The sequence below is a fragment of the Thermobia domestica genome, chromosome 8, assembly GCF_964235325.1.
Source record: "Thermobia domestica chromosome 8, izTheDome1.hap1.1, whole genome shotgun sequence".
Classification (NCBI taxonomy): Eukaryota; Metazoa; Arthropoda; class Insecta; order Zygentoma; family Lepismatidae; genus Thermobia; species Thermobia domestica.
Window position 1 is genome coordinate 266,687,516 of NC_137461.1, and position 17,812 is coordinate 266,705,327.

The window sequence follows — 17,812 nt, forward strand, 5'->3', positions numbered from 1 at the left end:
GAATTAGTGGTATTATATTGTAGTTGGATACACTGAGTGTGAAAAGAGAGTTCAATAAGTTAGTTGGAGAGGTACAATCCTAGTGTTAAGACGTCCGTGCGACATTGTAGCAATTGTAATATCTAACGCCAAAATATAAGTATATAATATATTAATGAGCACTCATTTAACATACAAACGAATTAACCCGTCCATGCGAGCTTTTATTATAGTGTGCTATCGAAAGAGATTTATATAAAAGAAGTTTAGTGGAGTCAGATTACAGAGGACATTATCCTTTCGATAAAGAAGAAAAAGGGAACATTGCACTTTTTCTGCAGACAAAGAGGGCGGACTGATATGAATGTCACTAGGATATATTTCCTACAAAACTGCACATTATTATTAATTATATTAGCCAGTTAAACACCATTAAGAGAATTTGAATATCTATTAATTGAGTGATTAATACGTAGACACTAAATAGTTAATTAAATATCAATCAATAACTGATAATTGAACATGTTAATACTTTGGACAGCAGACTGCGTAGATGTGAGTGAGGGAACAAGCAAATACGAGCAAAGACGGTTCGGCGAGAGGTGCACCTTCAAGGTAGAAAAATTCCGTGGTTTCGTTCTTCTGCGAATTTCGACTGGCTAATCGCTAATTCCAAGAATTCCTCTTGTGAATACGAGGGTTGGTTAAAGAGTACAGAACTTTAGCGTCACAATACTCTACAATAGTTGATCAGATTCATCTACCGTAATATGAGTTTTACCTCCCTTCTCTAGAATAAGCCTCAGATCTGCCCACCTCCCAATGTTGAAAACAACCAAAGGCGTATTTAGGATTTTGTGTCGAGGGACTATGGCCAACACAAGGAAGCAAGTGGGCAATGCCCACCTGAGTTTGAGAATTAAATATATTTTAATTTATGCATAAATTGAAGTTATAATGGCAAGAATTGCAGACCATAAATCCTATATGATATGATACAAAAATCTAGGAGTGAATCTAACCATTTATTCTATTCATACAAGAAAAAGGAAGCATCCTCTTGGCCTTCCTAATTTCCCGGTCTAATTGTTCACCTGTTTTGATTTTCTTTAATTCAAATATTTCCTTCTTTTAAAAATAACTAAACGATATAATTTTCCTTTGTTATAATAACTAAAGTCATGTCATGTTGATATCCGCGCAAGTTGGTGTGGAACACCAGTTTCGCTTATCAACTCTTCTTAGTTTTGGCGTTACTGAAGACGGCCGACTTGAATCACAACTGACAACGGTCGATAAAGTATGATAGGCGAAATGAAAAAAGTAAAGTAAAGAAAAAGAAACAGAAAAGTAGAAAGGACGAAAGAAAGAACAAAAGGACGCAATTCTTACATGGAATGAAAGTTGACAAATACATTATTATTTCTGAACAAAGAACATAAGAAAATGGAAAGTCAATGACATTCTTAGAAATGATAAGAAGGATTATTGTTGTACGTGGAATGCGAAAAACTAACAAATTTATTTAAGGGGGAGCTTCAAGCCCATAGCCCCCTAAATACGTCACTGAAGACAATTCTGCTCCGTTGATCCTCCATAGCATTCTTTTTCAACTTCATAAATATTTTGAACATTTCTTTTATATATATACTGTATATATATAATATGAGAAGGGTCTTACCCGTCTCCCCCCAATGTTGAAGACAGATTTTCGCCGATGGTGCTAAGACAAAATGTAAAAAGCTTCCTGGGACCACGTTCGGATTATCGACGTACTACTGTATTTTGATATTTTAATAATTGGTTTGTTGTTTACTATATTTAATTGGTTTATTTATTGCCTTTTTATGTTGTAAATGTTGGCTGGGTAATTTTATTACAAAATATTATATATTGTTATGTTACTTGTTGCTATAACGGTGTTCTTGCTGTATATATTATAAGAGATGTTTGGAAAATTTTTATTTCAATGCTTAGACAAGGCTTTTTATTATTATTGTTATTGTTCATGTTTTATCTCTCATAACTTGGTTTGTGACGTGTTTCATAATGTTTGCTAGCAATCGACTTAAAGTGCGATTGTACTTTGCTCTAGCTATTTTCAACGAATTTATAAAGTTCGTTACTGAACTCTCTATATTTGTGTGCGTCTGTCTGTAATTTGCGATTTTTTAAAACTTTTGAACCCACCATTCGATAGAGTATCAAAAACTATCTCAGAAAATGATGGAAACATGTGTCTTTCCATTTTGAACATGTCTTTCCATTTTGAACATGTGTCTTTCCATTTTGAACATGTCTTTCCATTTTGAACATGTGTCTTTCCATTTTCAATATGTGTCTCTTCGTGTTACTCTCACCATCGCCGAGGTATTGGCCAAAAAAAAAGTTCCGATTTCTGGAGATTAAAGGAGTCATATCTCTAGAACCGTAAGTCACACAGGTATTTTATTGATGTTGATCAATCCCTAAGAGGATGGTGAAAATTTCGGTATCAAATAGTAACCAGTAGCCACTGGCCAATTGGTTACCGTTCCCCAGATATTGGTGAAATAAAATGGGATTTCGAGAGGTTTAAGAAGCTATATCTTGGGAACCGTAAGTCATAGAGAGATAATAGTTTGCCAATATTTCAATTTTGAGCCCTCCATTATGAACATATGTCTTCGAAGAACGTTTTAACAGGTTCCCTCCTTCGTATAAACTGAAAACTTTCTCATCACTCCTGATTACACGGTTGCAGAAGTATTGTGGCTCGTTGAGGTGCATCCTTGCAAACTCTAAGCGAGCATGTACGTATAGGAGCATCTGTTAGTTTGACCCGTAAAGCCAAACGAATAACACTGTTCAACAAATTTTGATCGAAAGTATGTAAATTCTTTGAAATTGCGATTTTTACATTCATTTAAGCATAATATGAAAGGAAATGATAATAGAAGAATTTTCTTAGCTCAGGTTGTGAAAAAAACGCCCTTGTACAACAGTAGGTGTATATATACACAAATGTATTAATATTTATAGAACATTTAAGCAAAATCCTTGTATAAACCTACATTTCACTTTTTTTTTATCTATTTCACTGTGATGTGATAAGCTGGGGAGTTAAGAAGTACCCTAACGTATAGCTTTCTATACCCTTCTACTTCCTTTTTCAAAATTGCGCAAATACCAGTTTCACAGCGATACAGAAAATAAAGTAACCGTGGTCAAGTTAAACAATAACAATTCCGTAATAAAAATCAGTATTAACATCAAAACATGAAAAATATGTACAAATACCTTTTTGTGCAAGAACTACACTGCAATGTAGACAAAAGTTTCAAGTGATCTCTTGTACAGGATTATGTTTATTTTATTTTGAGCGTCTTCGCTTGGCTTGCCTTTTGTAGGTTACATCTGGAGCATCCCTTGCAATAGTCCAACAGTAGTCGGCCAATATGTTAGAACTCCACTTTCCCTCATATCTCTTCTTCATGGCTGCAATATCTTGATGGAAACGCTCACCATGTTCGTCACTTACTGCTCCACAATCTTTGGGAAAGAAGTCTAGATGTGAATGAAGAAAATGGAGTTTCAGAGACATATTGCAACCAAGATTTTCGTAGCACAATAACAACTTTGCTACCAGTTGTTTGTAATTTGTTACTCGGTGTCTTCCCAAGAACTATGAACAAACACTCTTCAAGCTTTCCCACGCAGCTTTCTCCTCACCTTGGAGAATTTCGTCGAACTTGTGATATTTGAATAGTTGCCTAATCTGTGGCCCTATGAAAACATCCTTTTTAACTGTGGCATCACTTAATCGCGGGAATTATCCTCTTAGGTACTTATAGGCCTCATGCTCTTACCAAAACTTTTCATAAGACCTAATTTAATATGTAGAGGGGGAAGCAAAATTCGGTTACGATCTACCAGTGGTTCATGCTGCACATTTTTCACTCCCGGCTGAAGAGTTTCTCTGGTACTCCAATCACTTTTGCGGTAATGAGATCCATGATCTCTACTGTCCCATTCACATATAAAGCAACAACACTTTGTATACCCTAACTGCATACCTAGCAACAGTGCTATTACTTTAAGGTCACCACAAATGAGCCACTGAAAATCGTAATATTTAATGCCTTGAAGTAAACGTTTCAAGTTTTCATAAGATTCCTTCATATGAACTGCGTAACCTACAGGAATTGAAGGAAGTTTATTTCCAATATGTAAAAGCACTGCCTTTAAACTCACCTTGGACGAATCTATAAAGAGCCTCCACTCCGTAGGTTCGTAATTAATTTTAAGTGCCCTCATGAGACCATTTACATCTGTACATGCTACAAGTGTGTCTTCCATAGTAAAAAATGAAGTGAACATTTTCTCCCTATTCCGATACACTGAAATATTCTTTTTCCTGCAATAAATTCCATTGATTTAAGCGTGATGCTAAAATTTCGGCTTTGCTTTTCGAGAGGTCCAAGTCTCTGATTAGATCACTTAGTTCTTCTTGAGTACGTCTATGTGGTTCACATGGAGGTTCTTCTACAACAAACGTAGGGTCCTTCGAAGTACTTGATTCAGGAGCTTCAACTTCTTGATCATCATCAGAAAAAAGATCGTATTCTTTAGGTGGGTCAGGAACAGGTAGTCCTTCTCCATGTGGAACAGGGCGCATTGCAGAAGGAATGTTAGGATAGATCAAGGCCCGCTTCTTCTTCGTGGAAATTCCCTTCTTGACAGAAGGAACCATACAAAAATAACAGTCTCTGATGTGGTCGCTTGGCTCCCTCCAAATCATGGGCACTGCAAAAGGCATTGAGCGCCCCTTCCCATTAATCCAATTTCTTAGATTGCTGGCACAAGTGTTACACACAATGTGTTGTGTCCAAGATTTATCTTGGTCTCCAAGTTTACAACCAAAGTAATATTGATAGGCTTTTCTTATTAGTGGTGTTATAGTCTCCTTTTGTGAGGAAAATGTCACTTCCCCACACACGTAACAGAAGCTATCCGCACTGTTTACACAATTTCGCGGCATTTTTGTTTATTGAAATCCTCAAAATGTCACTTGAAATAGTTCCGACAACTATTTAAAAATATACATTCGAAATACCAGTATTTTTGCGTACCTGTAGTTGTATTTTTATGTCCTGCACTACACAAACGTCACACCTAAAACGCTGATAACTGCACTAAACCTGTCTTTTCTAACAACAGCAGAACACTACTGAGATAAGGAACACAATGAAACCAAGCGTTCATATAGTTTCTCCAGTTGTTGCCGGATCAGTGTAACATTTTATCCCAAACGAAGCGAATATATTTATTTTTAAAGCGTTATTATTAGACATGCCTGTAAAACGAAAAGTAGAGCTAATATTCGAAAATAACTTTCAGATTCGTGATCAGCAGCATAAAATCAATAAGAATTAGCTGATTTTGTTCAATTTACATTTTCGTTGTTGAACAGTGTAATTTGAGTAGAGTTATATGTCTATACATTGCATTCGACACCGTTAAACGGTAAAATTTACTTAAAAAAAGAAAAATATATATATCGATGCTGCAGTTTTTAGCTGATCATTTATTAAATTGATTAACAGCGCCGCCAAGTGTTAGCTTGGCAAACCAAACGAACAGCTGCGTGTAATACGAAGGCAGCCCTTTCATACTGAAGTTGGTGATATATCTCAAAAAAATATTACGACGAGTTGTATAAGTTTTGTCATATTAGATAATTAAAGGAGACGTACGTAAATGAAGATATATATACATATTTCACTCCGAAAGTTAAGAAATGTAATATAAAAATATATATTTGTGTTACGAGCTATAAAACGTGTAATAAGAAGACTATGTTAGTGTATAATGGAGTTTTTGTGATTATGATTGAAAGTTGATTGGAAGTTGTTAAGTTCACATTTGCTTTATATGCTTTTGATCTATAAGAACTCAGTTAATCAGCTTTTGACAAGAAACTGTATATTTGTTCATTTCAATTGTTCATATAAAGATATACGTATTTAAAAGAACTTTCTCATTTAACCTGGAAGAAGATCTCAGTGAGATCTTCGATTTATAATGGTTTGATATTCTGTGGCAAGTAATTGAATTTTGTGGAACAATTTTTTTTTCCCGTTATACGAATTCCGACGTATTCCACTGGATTTAATGAACATTTATCTCTGTTTCTCTCTGTTTCAGCTACGTAATTTAACAAAAAATGGAACGTGGGATTATTTTTCGACAGGCATCACCTTACCCTATGCGACTGTCCATGCTTACTTCGGTAAGGTTCCATGAGCACAGGCTAACAAGACCTAAAAGTTGTTTTCATACTAATCGCCGCAGCGAACGGGTTTGCTGCGTTAGCTTCACTAATTGAAAAATTTTTGTCTTTCGTTGTCACTTGCAGTCTACTCAGTTTCGCTTTATTTCGTAATCACTGTCCCCCTTCTGCTTCGAATCGTTCAATACAATATCTAACTGTTTCAATAGTCAGGCTTATGGCTCGCTTTTTAGGCATTCCAGTTTCTAATATGCAATTATGCTTCCTCTAGTTATAAGAGACAAAGCCTACCACTTTTGGTTTGCATTTTCATAAAATCAATTTGCCGTGGACAACAAACAGTTCTTTCTAAGTTCGTTCTGGTAATCTTCTTGGAGCATTTTCAACCAGTGTTTCTTCCAGACAGGTTTTTGAGGGGGCACTGCACCCCGGAGCTCCAAGAGTGCCCTACGAAGGAGACCAAAATGTCTATAATATAATAATAAATCGAATAATACGAGCAGTGCCACCCCCCGGAATACTAAGTGTGCTCCCCCGGAGCACTTTTTCTGAAAGAACGACTGTTCTCAACTGGTTGTATATGTAATGTGTGTTGGTTTGAATGTATCTATTGGTTTACAAAACTGAATAAAGATAAGAAGGGGTCAAGGAGATTCCTAATATGCTTAAAATTTTACCAGCTTTGAGAATACCCCTTTGGCCCTTATGTATTAGAGGCGTGAAATTAGGTGTTTGGACTTTTCATGTAAAATAATTAAATATATCTTTCAGTGATTTTAGATTTTTGACTTAGAATGGATGAAAATGAGGTAGGGGTGCTTTCCTTAGACGCACAAACGAAAGGTTCGAATTTTCTGCAAGAGATTTGAGTTCAGACGAGCAGAGTCGTAGCTAAAGATTTCGATGCCGGAAGCAAAGTAGAATTTGGCGCCCCCTAAACTCGCTTTACCAAGCTTTTCTTTTTTCTTCTTTGTTTTACATATAAGAGAACTAGCTTTTGTTGTTCTGCTGCTCTGAATTTTTATCTAGCTGCTTAGACAGACCATTACCGCTGAAAGCGATCATTATGTGTACGAGTTGTTTTCAAGAGGTTTATTTTGGACTTTTTGTTAAACTTTACAAAACTACCTTTGGCTGTATAGAAATCCAGTTGCAGAACAGTTATGGAAAGTTACAACTATTTGTGATTCATGCTATCGATAAGAAGTGAAATTTTAATATTTTAGAAAATGTGCTTTTTTTTAAATATTCAAAATGGGCAATAGCATTAATTTCCAGCAATAATTGTAATATTGGGTATGTGAGCACACAAATAGCATTTTAGTTTTGACTCTTTTACGGTAAAAATATTTTCCGAAATGTAACGGAAATTCATTAGAGGCCCTCTTTACAAATTTCTCAAATCATTTATTCTCACGGTCATGATTATTCCGATTGGGTCAAAGCGTGATTATTTAAACAAACCCATCACTATCAAAACGCGGAACACGTATTTCAGACTTTGACTGTTTCTGATTTTGAAAACGCCCCTGCGTAGACTATAGATCACTACTCGGCACCTTATGTATCACATCGTCAGCAACAAATCTTATATAATAACTTTTTAAGGTAATAAGAAAAAAACTTATGGTGACTTATTAAAACGTTTGAGTTGCGAGCAAGAAAATTTTCAACAAATTTATTTCTTTGCAAACCGACAACAATATTGATTTAATAGGGCGCCAATATGTTTTCGGGGTGACGTGTTGTTTACTCATTTCCAACACTTTTTTTTTTTTGCTCGTTCAGCGCCCTCTTGTTATCAGCGCCCGTGGCAACCGGCCCGCTCGCCCCCTTAGCCCTAGCAACGGCTCAGCAGACGAATTCTGTGTGAAAGGTTTAGAAGAAAGAAGAACGCAAAGTACTACCAACAGTAACACATCGAGGCATTTCTTAATTTAACTAACATTTTGTTTTCTTTGCATGTGTTTCTCTACACAACAATTTTCAAGTTAATAACTGTAATATTGGTGAAAACTCTGATTCACTATTTTCGGCATATTTTATGTTATTTCCGTCTTTTAAGTAGTATCTCCTAACAAACGTTCTTAGAACGAATTTGTTTCATTTATGCAAAATCCGCTAAATAACCTTAACTGCAAAATAGGTCAGATTTTGGAAAGGGAAATAATTGAATTTACACAGAGAAAAACGATTTTATTCAAAGGCAAACACTATATTCTTGATTACCTTTAAGGAACATTCACAGATAAAACAGACATCTGTTAATGTGCTTATTATTCATCTTGTCATCAATCGTGCTACTGCATAATCATTTCATTCTAGTAGAACTTATAGAGTGATTGTCATTTAATCATTTTGAGATTATTTTCCGAGAGATAGCTCTCATGTGTGAATTTCTTTACACAGTAACCTCAAAGCGAACTAAATAGATTTGAAACACAACTTTAAAACATAAAATAGAATTTTTGAACGCAATTGAAACCTCTCTTCCTTTTTATCGCTATTTTACTTGCGTAACGAACAGAGTAGAACAAAATTAGATGAAACACAGCTGGACTATGTAGGAAATCTTACAAATACTTGCTGATGAATATAATAGTCTGTGCATTTTATATCAAATATAAAGAAATAAAGGATATCTCTTTATGTATTTATCTTTCTCTATATGAATTGATTTATCCATTTAAATTCAAGGTGTAGCTAATTTCTGATATACACCGGTATATATGAATTTTGTGCGTTGGGCTTCTTGGCTTGTTTCTGACCTAATGTGGGGATTTTTCTTGGGCGTCTTCGGATCTGACGCCTCAGTCTTCTCATTAGTTTCGGATCGCAATGCAACGACTACATCCATGATGCATCTTCTATTACTATACAATTTTGTCATGGACAAAATATCCTACAGCTAGACGATCTTCTACAAGTAAAATGAAAGTAAATTTACGTTGACTTAATTTGACTTCACTCCTGTAGGAAATTGGGGTTGTTATCTTTTAGTAAATTCGAAATGGATTACATCATTCATGCAGTGGCGGTTCTAGGCCAAGGCCGGGGTCTTAGGCCCCCCAGTTTTTTGAGTGACAAAAACAATTTAAGCTATTATGTATATATTTTTGAAAGTTTATAGTAAACTCATGATATACCTGTCCTAGTCTGGGTTCTGGCTACCCCCCAGTTTTTACCTTGTAGATCCGCCACTACATTCATGTGCAAATCACCGGTTGCTAATACCCAAATTTGTATTACAAGAGCGCACCCAAGGGCGGAGGGGGTCCACTGTGTTTGGATTTCTCCCCTAAACTTCCTATCTCAGCATACATTTGTACACTTTCTTAATAAAACCGTGCTAATTTAACACGGAAATTATTGATGTAGCATGAACATTTCTATGATCTTACACTTCATTTGTACTCTATTTCTTTTATGAACGATCTAGTTCTATATATAGACAAGGGCGCCGATCTTAGGCTGTCCGGCCCCCCAAAGCTCATGTGGGCCCCTTATTGTATTTATGAATGCACATTTCGGCATAATTTGAATGCACTTTTTCTTAAAATCCTCATATATATATATATATATATATATATATATATATATATATATATATATATATATATATATATATTGTAATATCCCATGTGAAGTTGTTTACAAACAAATCCACGCATCAAATGTTTATAAACACTACCTCGTGCTCTTCATCAAGAGGAATTTCCACCAGGGGGATCTGCAATCACCTGCAGACGACGATTAGCCCCTCCCACGGAGCAGAAGACGAAAATTGAAGCAGCAGCGCCACCGCCACCCAAGGGACGCTATAAATTGGACAGAAGAATCCAGCTCAATACCAGTTTTCTGGTGACCCTCCTACTGTCTGCTTCGGGACTTTAGGAATAACCTATCCCAGGGCCTCTAGTCTGCTACGGGACTACGCCTATCCTTTCTCCTGGCTTTGCCTGCTTCGGGGCTCTGACTGGGAATCCCAACCTCAGCCGCTTTGCCTGCTTCGGGGCTGTGTTGGCCATCTAACCTACCCACTGCTTGCTTCGGAGCTTTGGGCACCTAAAATCCATTCCTCTTTGCCTGCTTCGGGGCTCTGTTGGTGATCCTGTCTGCGACCTTACGGTCAAAGACCACCTATAACTCACCTTGATTCTAGAGAGATCAATTTGTATAGGATTTTGTAAAAATACTTTTATAAAGAAAAGGTTTTATAATAAAACTGGTAGTGGGAGTCGATTCCGGACGCTCTTTTTATTAAATGCTCTACCCAAAATCCTATATGAGACAAAGTTTTACAATATACAATATTTGGCATAATTTGAATGCAATTTTTCTTGAAATCCTCATATATATACCAGGTGTAGGTAAGAATGACAGGCATCAGTCGACACTATTGCTAATCGCTTATTTTTACTAAAACATCTTTATATGTATGATGCTTATGAATATTCAGTTTAGTTAGTTAACAACATTTTACATATTTGAGAAACTATTATCAGGAGTTGTCTCACTAAACGTAGTTCTCAGATAAGAAAATCAATATTGCTTCAACTGAGTATTTTATTTACAGCAAAGTTTCTATATCCTTTATATATACAATCGCATTTCTTCACCTTGAGTATTTAAGGGAACTATTGTCAACTACTCAGAAATTTCCTATTAGAAGAACAACGCATAAGCTGCCCTGAGAAACCATTATTTTAACTTTCAGTGCGCATGAAGGAGTAACCACCACTAGCTATTCTCTTCTATGAAAGATTAAACTTTCACACTAAGATTGGATTATAATACAATGGTTGTTTAACTAAGATGGATCATGAAATCAGAAGAAAACAGAATCTCGAGAGTATTATTGATTCCCATGTGCAACAACATTTTCGCCGGGAGATAATCCCTTGGAGTTATTATTTTCACTTTACCTCCTTGGAGTATAGTGTCGAAAAGTGTGAACAGTGAAAATGTAAAATTTATAAGTGAACCACCACCAAAAGAGCATTTCTTAGAAAGTCATTAAATACTTTTTTTTTATTTATTATTTTTAAGGTTCTAACCAATAAGTTTTATGGAAATATTTGTGCGCTGTCTTTTCTTTAAACAAGTGAAATTGCCAATAAGTCTTCGTTATCCAGGTAATGTCTTTTTTTTAATTATTTGTATGAATGGAGGTGTCAGGTAGTCGTGTTAGGTTGCATGTATAAATTTTCAGTATTGCGATCCACGGGGGTAAGAAACAGTAGAAGTGTAACCAAAATTCTTCTCCAGAGGATCAAATCCAAAACGAGCTTGAAATCAACCCATCAATTACAGTTAATGCCACCTAACACAGGTACTAGGTGTAAGTTAAAGGACAAACCGTTACGACAGTACATAGATACATAGGAAAGGACGTACGGACATTAAAGAAAAATGTTTTCATAGTTGCTATGAAGCGTGTAGATCCAATGAACTTTCTTCCCATTTTTTTCACTGTCACCGTAGTTTCTTCTCTCATATAGGAAACTTCAGGTTTCTTTGCCCTTTTTCTGTAAAATTTTTATACCTTACAGAAAAGTTAACTTTGCAAAGAGAAGAAAGAGAAAAGAATAAACATGACGGAAAGGTGTGGTATTATCCTGGAAAATAAATATTTTCTACAGTGTAATGCGAGTTGTGGAGGAAAATTCCACTTAGAATGTAAAAGCACTTCCATTAGTAAAAATTTAGAACCATGAACAGTGGGACAAAACTAAGATGGAAATGTGTAAATTGTGTTGTTAATATCGAAAACATGCAAAAGGCGAAGGCGAGCGCAAGACTGTCCACTGAGGTCAATTACCAGAGAGAGATGGATGAAGTAAAACACTCACAAACGACAAGTCAGCTGCCGAGTGGAAGTGAACTAAAAGTGGGAGAGCAAGAAAATTAGAATCTTGAAGTCATCGTAAATGGCCCAACAGACAATCTTGGTGATAGTTCTCCCATATCTGAATTTTCGTCAGCTATGTGGACATTAAAATTAATTCATGAACTACAAGTACGAATAAATATATGAAAAGCTTTTGGCATTAGAAAATCTGAACAACTCTGACATCGCTAAAGAAAATACAAAATTAAAATAAGAAATTCTGAACTTGGAATTAGAGTCAGAGAAAACAGAACAATATAACTGGTGAGAAACTTTGAAAGTAAGAAATTCCTTCTAATAAGGATGGATATATCGAAAGAGTTGTAACGGCAAGTGCATATGCTAATGGGATTTCAAGTGGACATTTGAAACGAAACTCATGGAGCGGAGTTCTTGCAAACCCAGACACAAAAATATCGTAGTGTAGTTCGTGAACTTACGAAAGCGAGGCCAATTCATGAGAGCAGTCATAAACATAGACAAAACTAATGAGAAAATCACCCTTGTTTCATAGGTTTTCAGCATTCTGTGCCAATTTTCGTGAAGTACCACTTCACGCCAGCAAGGAAACGACTACTGGGTACGGCAATGGCAAAGAAGAAATAAGCACCATGGTAGTTTGTTGGACTCATTCAAATGGAACCATATATGTGCGAAAATCTCAGTAAGACAGAGGAATCAAAGTTAAAAAATGCAGTGATGTGGATAAAATATCCTAAGTATATCTTTCGTGTTTGTATTCAGTCACATATGTTTAGTACCGAAATATATTCTAGTATATTTGTAGAGGTAATATAATTGTTAATTGTTGTGACAGTGCTAGTAGCATTAACAGTAGTAAAATAGTAATATTGTAGTAGTAATAATATTGTTTAGAATAACTAAAATCCTTGTATGATCAACTGTGATATAGAAGACCCAATATTTGACTACGTTCACGCGTTCTTAACCTGTAAGAGTGTACAACCAAATGTACTTGACATTCCACCTGACGATCAGTTTGCACTATTGCGCCTAAATATTCAGAACTTAAATAGTAAACATAATGAATTTGAAGCATTCTTAAGTCAAATAAAGACTGAGTTCAACGTCATTGCATTAACTGAAATTCGTTTTAAATATGAAGAAGAAACAAATTACTATGTAACTTTGCCTAACTATAATTATGTAAACAAATTAAGAAATTATACCCCTTGCAATAACATCCGAAGAGGACACGGTAGAGTAAGCCTGTACATTATTTATTTTATTTTATTTATTTATTTAGTCTTCTTTTACATGGCGAATTTAATGCTAATCATGCCTTGTCTCCCACTTGACCATGCAATACATATTATCATGATTAGTAATACAATAATAATAATAAAATATTTGTATAAAATATATATAAAACGCTCCCAATCATTCACACACACGCATCACATCACATGCACTCATAGAATACCTGAATTACTACAAAGAACCACATAACATAGTCACATTAATTAGGGAACAAAAGAAATAAAAGGTAGGAAGTAGAAAAATCAGAATTTTTTTTCAGATATTAGTAAGCCTTGGTAGACTTATGGAGGATTTGCTTAATCGGCTTCTTAAAAAGGTTGATTGACAGAGATTGTCTTGTATTGGATGGAAGGTGATTCCACGCACGGATAGTGGATGCAAAGAACGCATTTGAGTAGAATTTTGACGAATGTAGGGGAAGAGAAAGGAGTTTATTTACACCTGATCGTGTATTGTGATAGTGGTGAACATTTAGTGGTTGCAAACGTTGAAATAAGTAGGAAAGTTGTTGAAAGCGCAAAGTCTTAAAGAGAAGCAGTGGCGTATTTAGGATTTTGTTTCGGGGGAGGCTATACACATTCTCCTGAGTGGGTGTATATGTGCTGGTTCTTTGTAGATATACAGTTATTATATATACTATGTATAAATTTATCTATTTCGAGGGGGGTGAGCCCGATAGCCATCCCCTAAACACACCACTGAGGAGAAATGTGTGTCGATGCAAATAACGTCTATCGGAAGTTTCAAAAGGCCCAGCTTTCTGTTGTATGGAGTTAAATGATTTGATCGTTTGAGATTATAAGCAAACCGTATACAGGCATTTTTGGATACGTTGCAAACGGTACGCTTATTCTTCATTTAAGTCTGATAGAGCTACATCACAATATTCAAGGCGAGGAAATATTAGAGGTTTTAAAAGTAGTAGCTATGTTTCCGTGGGTAGAATTTTCTTTAGTCTAGTGAGTGAATGCAAAGACTAGAACGCTTTCTTACATACAGTGTTAATGTGAGGTTTCCACTCAGGGAATTGCTCTATTATTACACCAAGATTTGTAACAGTTTCAAAAATTGTTACAATAATTGTTACATTTATCTGTACTGTTGGTATATTCGAACGGTGCATTTGTATAAGTCGTTTAGAGGAGACACAAATGCACTTCAATTTAAGTGGATTTATGGTTAACCCATGTTCATTTGTCTACAAGTAAATGCGGTGCAAATCATCATTCATTTGTTGAATTGAATTGTCCAAGTTTTAGGGTTGACCTGAGATATATATTTGAAAATCATCTGCGTATAGGTGATACTTACAGTATTGTCAGACAGAAGAAGGTCGTTAATGTACAGACAAAATAAAAGAGGGTCAAGGACACTTCCTTGAGGGACGCCGTGAGTGTAGAAGTATCGGCTACAGTTACAAATTTCTTCCGTCCCTGTAGATAATTTTTAACCCATTTCACAGCACCATTGGAGAAGTTAAATTTCCTTGGAAATTTATGGAAGAGAATCTTATGTATAAGTGTTTGAAAAGCTTTAGAGAAATCTAGTAGAGCAAGAGCAGTTATTTGCTTTCTATCCATTGCTAGTCTAATGTCGTCAGTGACATAAGTAACAGATATAGCAGTACTGTGGTGCTTTCTGAAGCCTGCTTGAAACGGATAAAAAAAATGTATTTCATTAGATTGGTTCGAATTTGATCACTAACAATGTATTCTAATGCCTTTGAAAGAGCAGGTAAAATACTAATTGGCCGAAAATCATTAATACTTGTGATATTACTTGTTTTGAGAAACGCTAGAACTTCAGCTGTTTTTTCCAGCAGATGGAAAAGTGCCACTCATAAGAGAACGGTTGAAAATATTAGTAATGGGATTTAGTATAAAAGGCAAAATTTTAAAAATAAATTTAATACCAATTTGGTCAACTACAGTAGCATTTTATTTTATTCTATTAATGGGCCTCCATGACTGTTAGAGGACTGACACATTCAAAGGAAAAAAGTTTTCTGTACATTCTGGACTCTCATCAAATGTAATTTTAGAATCTGTATTACTTAAAAACTTAATGTCACAAAAATTGTTATAAAGATCATCTGCAGTAATTTGATTGTTAGCCATATGTTGTTTCTTCTGCTTTGGTCCTTAATACAAATACATTTAAACTTTTTCAACAAAGTTTTCGAGTTACCAGTGATGTTCGCTAAGTTCGAGGCAAATTTCATTTTGGACTTCCTAATTAAGTGTGTACATCTATTTCGTAAGATTTTATATTTTTTAAAACAGTCGTCAGCCTGTACTGGATTATCTTTACGAGATGTCGTGTATTGTCTATAAGGAGAATCGCGTTTAGAATTTCTTTAGTTATCCACGAGGAAGAAGGTCACGATACTTTGCGTTTAATGAGTGGAGCATGCTTATCAAGTAGTGTTAATATCGCGGTATTAAAGAAATTAACTTGTTCGTCTATAGACGAAGAGTTGTACACTACGTGCCAAGGAATATTTGCCGCATCAAAGAAAAGGGCATCATTTATTTTATTCAAGTTTTTGTACGAAATAAGTTTTGACTGTCTCTTCGGAGTATATATACAGTAGCAGGCGAACACTAGATCGTGGTAAGATATACATTAGAACGTCATTACACGAACACTTATACAAAATTAATAGAAAGTTGACTTATATGAAATGTTATGGGTTGAAATAAGCAATCCCAATTTCAAGAAGAGTATTGGCATAGGAGTTATTTATACGAGGTTATCTGATAAAAATTATGAGGAATTCAAAAATTGTTAAAATTTAATAATTACTAACATTAATATCAAAAATAGATATTGCATATATGCAGAGGACATTAACATTCTCTTGAATTATGAATATGAAAGCTCCGAGTACGTACATTCATGTCCAAAATTATTGTCGCATGTCTATAAATATGTTGTTGTAACAATATAATTTGATAACGAATTCGCCCGGTATTTCATACAATGTTAGTATGTGTATAATTGGCAAAGACATGTGTGTGCAAAATTTCATGTCAAACGAGCAGTAAATAAGAACAATAAAACGAAAATAGAATTTTCTTGTCCAGAACAATAAAACGAAAATTTTAATACATTTTGTTTTCCTCATTCTAATTTTCGTAATTATAATTGTGTTCCTATGACATTTTCCACAAATATACATTTCCAGATTATACACATAGTATCAGTATTACAAGTACCCTCCCAAAATTATTATCAAATTATATTCTTACAAGAAGACAGTTATAGATATGCGACAATCATTTTGGACATGAGTGTACACATGCTAAATAGCAATAGTAACAAAATATGTATAACAGTTTCCACCCGAATTCAAGAAAATACTCGTAGCATATAGAGCTACAGCTAGAGATTTCGGGGCCCGGGGCGAAGCAGAATTCGTCACCCCTTACACTCACCATACCAAACTTTTGCCTCCTTCCTTCCTTCTTTTCTTTTCTTTCTTTCTTTTTTCTTCTTTTTTTGTTTACATGTAAGAGAATCACCTTTTGTTATGCTACGCTGAATTTTTATCAAGTTGCTTAGACAGACCATTGCAACAGTCAAAAACGATCATTATGTATTCTTTTACAAATAAGAGCTGTTTTCAAGAGGCTTTTTTAGACTTTTGTTAAACTTCACAAAACCACCTTTGGTTGTATACAAATCCAATTGGAGAACAGTTATGAAAATTTACAGTTATTTACAACGTTTCTCCTATCGATAAGAAATGAAATTTCAATACATTAGAAACTATGTGCTTTTACAATGTACGAAATGGGTAACAATATTAATTTCCAGTAATGATAGTAAACTTTTGTAATTTTATTGTATATATGATCACACAAATAGCCTTTTAATTTCGATTCGTTTAATACCAGTAATTAAAAGTTGAATTTGATAATGATAGACTTCCTTTTATTACGCTGAAGAGTCAGAGGTGTGATATTATTGTTTAAAATGCACATGTCCCCACAGAAGATAAGGATGACAATATAAAAGACAGGTTTTACGAAGAAGTAGAACAGGTGTTTGACCAACTCCCACGATACCATATGAAAATTCTATTAGGGGATTTCAGTACGAAGTAGGACTAGAGGATATTTTCAAACTGATTGTAGGGAATAAACGTCTGCATAACGAAAGTGATGACAACGGTGTTAGATTCGTAAACTTTGCAACATCCAAAAATCAATATTAACATCCCAAAAATCACATTCACGAAGAAATTAAATGTAGACTAAAAGCAGGGAGTTCATGTTATTTTTCAGTTCAAAATCTTTTGTCGTCGCGAATTCTGTCGAGGAATTTGAAGCCTAAAGTATCTAAAGCGATAATCATGCCTGTTGTTCTGTACGATTGTGAAACATGGT